Here is a 6930-nt window from a genome sequence, read left to right as displayed (position 1 = left end):
CATGATGACTTCCTGTTGGCGTCTTAATGGCTTCAAGATGATTACAAGATGATCTCTAGATGGCGTCAGGACGACTCCAGGAGACCTTCAGGATGACTTCAGGACGAATCCCAGACGACTCCAAGCTGCCTTTCAAGTTGACTGGTGGCATTATATTATATATGGAATGGAAACAACAGTTGATCAGCGAAGTTGCGAATCTGTGGTGAGAGTGATGGACACCGCCTTGACCACTATCTACGTGAATGTGAACACCTGAGAGACATCAGAAGTATGTGTAGAATAATAAACCCCACATTGTTTGAGTTAGGAAAACACTATTTGTCAAATATTGATACTGTTCTTAAAAGATTTCCCCATTTTGCACCCGCAAGATAACGTAAGCTTTTAAGGGTTGATAGATGTTAATCTTCTTGTTTGAGGAGCTGTTCACTTGAGACGGTTAAGCAAGTCCCAGCTGTGTCTGGGTACAAGTGACAGGATGAACAACCCAGCGGGTTTTCTTCCTATTGGGGAGTGTTGTACATGCTGCTATGGCGGTGTGTCCACTCACAGGATGAGTGGCGCTGCCCAATAAACTCGCCCCTCGGGGCAAAATTTAAATTTAATTTAATATTATATATTACACTATATTATATATTAATTTAAGTGCATTTCTATTCAGTATTGGGTTTATAGTTGGCTTACTTCTTCACCCTCCTCTGCTATTACTTGTTATTACTGATATTATTACTGGTTTTCGCCCGCCAAACACACATCGAAACCACGACGTTGGTACAACGTTCGAACAAGTTTTAACACCTCCTAACCAGTTATAACAACCAATATAGCAAGTTGTAACAACGTTCTAATACGTCATAAACACGTACGTTAAGCCAAGATGTAACAACTTTATTACACGTTGTAACAAGCGGAAAATAGAGACAGTTTCGGTTTGTGTTTGCAGGGCGGATACTATATTTATTGTTATTAAGCCCACTTAGCATATGGTCTTTGGTTCCTGGGCTTATTAGGCTACGTTAATACTCTACATGTTACTATTTGCTCTTGACGTTATGTATAGTTACTTAATTGATGTTATTGACCTTATGCCCAATTATCATTCGGTATTGGGTCCTTGCCTTCATATTCCTACCCTTGTGCATTGCCCTCGCTTGGCGCCTCTATGCTGGTCTCTTATGTTCCTATTTCCGCAGCCACGACCAGCTGGAGCCTACCACCTCCCCCCCCCCCCCCCCTGCTGCGGCGAGGAAGAGAACGTGGGCCGGAACGTTCCCGGGAAGAGAACTCTACCGGGGGGGGGAGGGGAGGGGGGAGGGGGGGGAGGGGGGAGGGGGGGGGAGGGGGAGGGGGAGGGGGACGCCGTCCTGTGACTGGATCTTAGTCCCACGTCCTAGTACTATGGAGGGAGTTTATGAGCTTTATTCTATTCTTGTAGAGTTTTAAGTCCCTATTAGTCTACTATAATTAATGGTACTTTGACCTTGCTTTGTCAAGGTATTCACTACATTACTTTATTATTAATTTATATTACCATTTACTTCGGTATTGAGGTATTGAGTTACATTATCCTGCAACCTGGGTTTACTGATTACTGTTTCCATCTTTCTACCAGTGGCACATCGCGTTATATACGGCAATTTCTTCCTCGTATTATTAATATTATTCCTCATTATTACAGCTCCTTACCGTTTTATGGTAAGGAGTTTCACCACGCGGTGAAGCTCCTTACCATAAAACGCGGTGAAGCCCAGGACCACGCGGTAGCTTTTTATAAGTCTACTTATGGCAGTGTTGGTTTATGTGTTGCCTTCTCAATCTGGTGCTCATTTTCCTACTGGCTTACTTCTCCTGCCTTTGTGGTTGGAGTTCGTTAATCCCTATTTCTCCCGTCCCGAGTGACGTTCTATGACCTTTTATTATATCATATTATATTATTAGTATTATTTCATTATTATAGGTACACGTTCCGTTGTTCCATTATGTGCAATTCCTACTACAGTCTGGCTCTTTATGTTAACTGATTATTTGTCACTTTTATTGTTTATTAGCACAACCTCTTCCATTCCAGTTATTTACAGTATTCCGAGTTTTGCTGGTTTGGGTTTTCGCTAATGGTTCTTTGTCCGTTGCATTTTGGTCCCCTTCCCCTGTTTCCTGTTACTGCGTTATGCTCTGCCTTCTTTCCTAGGGTCAGTGCCCTTGCCGCATGCTTACGTTTCTTATCTCCGCAGTATGGAGAAGCTGGATCAACCCACGACGGTGAACTACCAACCTCTGCTACCCCTACCCCTCTGAAAGTGTGAACTCCAACATCCCGCGGGAGTCGACGACGGTGAACTACCAATCCTTCAATGACGCAGTGGCATTGGTGGTCAGCCGCTGGCCGGGGGTGCACGTAGCGAAGTGTGACATAGCTGAGGAGTTTCGGATTGTCCCGGTCTATCCGAGCGACTACCACCTCCTCGGTTTCTTATATGGAGGGCGATATTACTACGAGAAGATGCTTAGTATGGGGGCTGCCCATCCCCCCCGCAGGATCTTCGAGACGTTCTCCAGTGCCCTGCAATGGATCCACGCGGAGAAGTTCGGCGTGTGTGTGACGTGGTGAAGGTGTTGGGCGACTTCCTCTTCGCGAGCTCTACCTACACCGAATGCCTGCAGAGCCTGCGGGTGTTCACAGCCCACTGCGAGCGCCTGGGTGTTCCCTTGGCCCCTCACAAGACTGAGGGCCCAAGCACCTGCCTCACTTTCCTTGGACTGGAAATTGATACGCGCCGGATGGAAACCAGACTCCCGGAGGACAATAGGACGAGACACGCGGCCGACGTGGAAGCTGCGCTGGGGGTTGAGAGCCTCCCACTGCGGGACCTGCAGGGGGCTCATCGGAAAACTTCAATTCGCGGCGATCTACGCGGAGAAAGGACGACACACGCTCCACCAGGACCAGATATCATTCACGGAGACGGGAATTGACATCGCTTTCACCTCCTACAAGCACAGTGCGGGCCGCACGCTGACCTCAGTCTTGAGTGCGGACCCCTCCGGCAGGTACTGCCTGGACCGCGCTCTATCGAAGTACATTAGACGGCGGGGCATGGACCCAGGGCCCATATTCCAGGACGAGTCAGGCGCTCCAGTCACCAGACAAGACTTCTTCAGGGTGTTCGGCGCCGCCATCACAGCGTTGGGCCTGCCCCCAGCCGATCACGCCCCACACTCCTTTCGAATCGGCAGGGCCACCCAGATGTCAATGGACGGACTCGCGCAGGCGGCGATCATGGCGGTCGGCAGATGGAAGAGCGACGCGTGCACCTCCTACATCAGGCAGGACATCTTTCCACTCTCTCGCTGAAGGTTCCTTCTGCGGCCAGCAGGCACCTCGCCCTCCGGGGGTGGGGGTAGGGGGTCCGGCTTCGCTGGCCTACGGAGTGTGGGTGCTTCGCCGGATCCCTAAGTGTATCGCTGTCCCGCAGTAGTTCACTTTTCTACAAGGGAACCCTTGTACTATTTCAATTTAGTTATTGCTGCAGATTTTACATGCAATCTAGGTACTAGTAAGCTCTACCATTAAACCGGGAAACCCTACCTTGAGGTTACCTTGAGGTGCTTCCGGGGCTTAGCGTCCCCGCGGCCCGGTCGTCGACCAGGCCTCCTGGTTGCTGGACTGATCAACCAGGCTGTTGGACGCGGCTGCTCGCAGCCTGACGTATAAGTCACAGCCTGGTTGATCAGGTATCCTTTGGAGGTGCTTATCCAGTTCTCTCTTGAACACTGTGAGGGGTCGGCCAGTTATGCCCCTTATGTGTAGCGGAAGCGTGTTGAACAGTCTCGGACCTCTGATGTTGATAGAGTTCTCTCTCAGAGTACCTGTTGTACCTCCGCTTTTCAACGGGGGTATTCTGCACATCCTGCCATGTCTTCTGGTCTCATGTGATGTTATTTCTGTGTGCAGGTTTGGGACCAGCCCCTCTAACATTTTCCACGTGTAAATTATTATATCTCTCTCCCGCCTGCGCTCAAGGGAGTACAGATTTAGGCTCTTTAGTCGGTCCCAATAGTTTAGGTGTTTTACTGAGTGAATTCTAGCAGTATAGGATCTCTGCACGCTCTCCAGGTCGGCAATTTCTCCAGCTTTGAAAGGGGCTGTCATTGTGCAGCAGTACTCCACTCTAGAGAGCACAAGCGTTTTGAAAAGTATCATCATCGGTATAACATCTCTAGTGTGAAAAGTTCTTGTTATCCAACCTGTCATTTTTCTTGCAGTTGTGACGGCTACTTTATTGTGTTCTTTAAAGGTAAGATCTTCCGACATGAGTACACCCAGATCCTTTACATTGCCTTTTCGTTCTATTTCATGATTTGCCTGAGTTTTGTACGTGGTTTCCGTTTTTATATTTTCATTTTTTCCATAGCGCATGAGCTGGAACTTATCTTCGTTAAACACCATATTATTTTCTGTAGCCCATTGAAAGACCTAATCTACATCTGACTGGAGGTTTGCCGTGTCCTCTATGTTGCCTACTCTCATGAAGATCCTAGTGTCATCTGCAAAGGATGATACAGTGTTCTTGTCTATGTCCGATATGAGGATGATAAATGATATATTTCCTTTTCTCCTTGGCGGCTAGGCCTGATGGTTTGTGTTAATTTCCTCCTATTTAACAACAGACATTTCCCAGTCTCTATGTACCATTCGCCTGCACTTAGTATTTACTGTATTAACTCACCTAAGTTATAGCACTATATCTTGTTACTTGGCTCTAAGCATACTTTTAATTGTTACCACTGGTTATTTCCATTATAAGTTTACTTTAACTGTACTGACGGTATCTACTCAACTATGTCATACCATTTGTCATATACTTTTACTTATAGCCATTAAGCATATTTTTTGTTCTGCAGAATTTTGCCATATTTTGTTATTTGGCTGTAAGCATACTCTTAATAACTGTTACCACTGATCATTCCCATTATACATTTGCTTTAACTGTTTTACTATATCTACTTATCTATGTTATAGCATTTGTTATATACTTTTACTTATAGCCATTAAACATATGTTGTGTTACTGCAGAATTCTACATCTTTATAACCTACTATTTTAATAAATAAGTCCCTCCATACTGTCTTGCGTTTTTTCTCCCCGAACAGAAAATGGGTTGACATTTAGGGGGTAAGGTAGGTTACATGGAGTTAATTAAGTAGTATTTTTTTTTACAGAATGTGGAATGACCTTCCCAATCATGTTAAAGGCTGTACCTCTCTCAACCAGTTCAAGAGAAAAACTAAGTACTACTTAGTAAACTCCATGTAACCTACCTTACCCCTTAAATGTCAACCCGTATATGTCTTGCTATTTTCAAACAATACTGTTTGTTGACCAACTTGTATAATTGCTGATTTTTGCCATTTCCCTCCTTATTTATTCCATTTTCAGCACAATTTATACTTTAATCTCAATTAGTATAAAGTTTTAGTCTAAGTGTTTTTTCCCCACACCTTGCCCGAAACGCTGTGCGTATTAGTGGCTAAATTTAGGTACAATACAACAATACAATACAATTTTATTTAGGTAAGGTACATACATACAATAAATTTTTACAAGGATTGGTTGACTTATAGGTAGAGCTAGTACATACAATGCCTAAAGCCACTATTACGCAAAGCGTTTCGGGCATGATACACTTAAATGACAAGCTTAATACTAATTTTATACATATTATACATATTTTATATATTATTATTTATTATTTTATTTTATATTATTTTATATATTTTATTTATATTATACATATTTTATACATATATAGTACATATTATACTAGGTATAATATGTACTAGCTCTATCTATAAATCCAACAGTATGTTTGTAACTCATCATCTATGTATTTACTTTTATCTGAATAAACAATTGAATTTTTATTTTTTAAATCTACACTGTGCAATCTTTCTTTCAGAAAAATAAATTTTCTCCCCTGATTCCATGTATTCTATGTATGACACAAAACCACAAGTTGACATTGAATGTGAATTCACAATGAGACAAATAAGAAGCAAAATCAGAAACATTCAGGCACAGGCAGGAGTGGAGAGGAGAGATATAATGTATGAGAGAAGTTAAACCATGCAACACTACATGTATGTGAGTCAAAACACCCATTTCACTTATGGTAAAAGGAGAAATGCTTGGAGTGACTCAGTGTACATGCGGCTCAGGCTTGGGTACAAATATTACTGGGAATATGGGATAGGTGTTCATGATAATGACACGAAGTGTAAACTATGTGGTATGTTAAGGTCTCACACCCTTGCCCATTATGTTCTTGATTGTCCGTTGATTAATGTATATAGAAACACTGAGATAAGGACTGTTCCTGAACAAATAGCCTGGATGTGTCACAACGGAAAGGTTGATGATATTCTTGAGAGATATAAGAATTTTGCACCAAGACTGTAATTTTTTGTTGAATTATCTGCATGTCTCTTGCAAATTGTCTATACAGTATACCTAGGTCATAAAAGTATTTGTGTGTACGTCTGATACCATACTACTTGTGAAGGAGGAAATGGATATGTTTATCTCTCAGAATGTTTGGTAATATGTTTATTGTTTGTGATGTGTGTATATGTATGTATTAACACGATGTACTGAACGGGGTGAGAATAGCTTGAGCTACCTCATCCTTTTGTGTGTATTTTACATCAATAAACTTATTTCAATATCAATTTCAATTCAGTCCTGTGAGATGTAAATATTAGATGAACTTATAGCTAGTTTTTTTTTATCTACACTGTGTAATCTTTCATATACAATAGGGTATCAGCACATTGCTGTGTATACTAATTAAGTTTGTTAAATAAAAAAAGTGTCTGCGGATGGAACGACGGACATACGGTGCTGTAGCTGCCTCTAACCCACTACAATAA

This window comes from Procambarus clarkii, chromosome 78 (genome assembly GCF_040958095.1).
Source record: "Procambarus clarkii isolate CNS0578487 chromosome 78, FALCON_Pclarkii_2.0, whole genome shotgun sequence".
NCBI classification, from domain to species: Eukaryota; Metazoa; Arthropoda; class Malacostraca; order Decapoda; family Cambaridae; genus Procambarus; species Procambarus clarkii.
Note: the sequence above shows the minus strand (reverse complement) of the source record.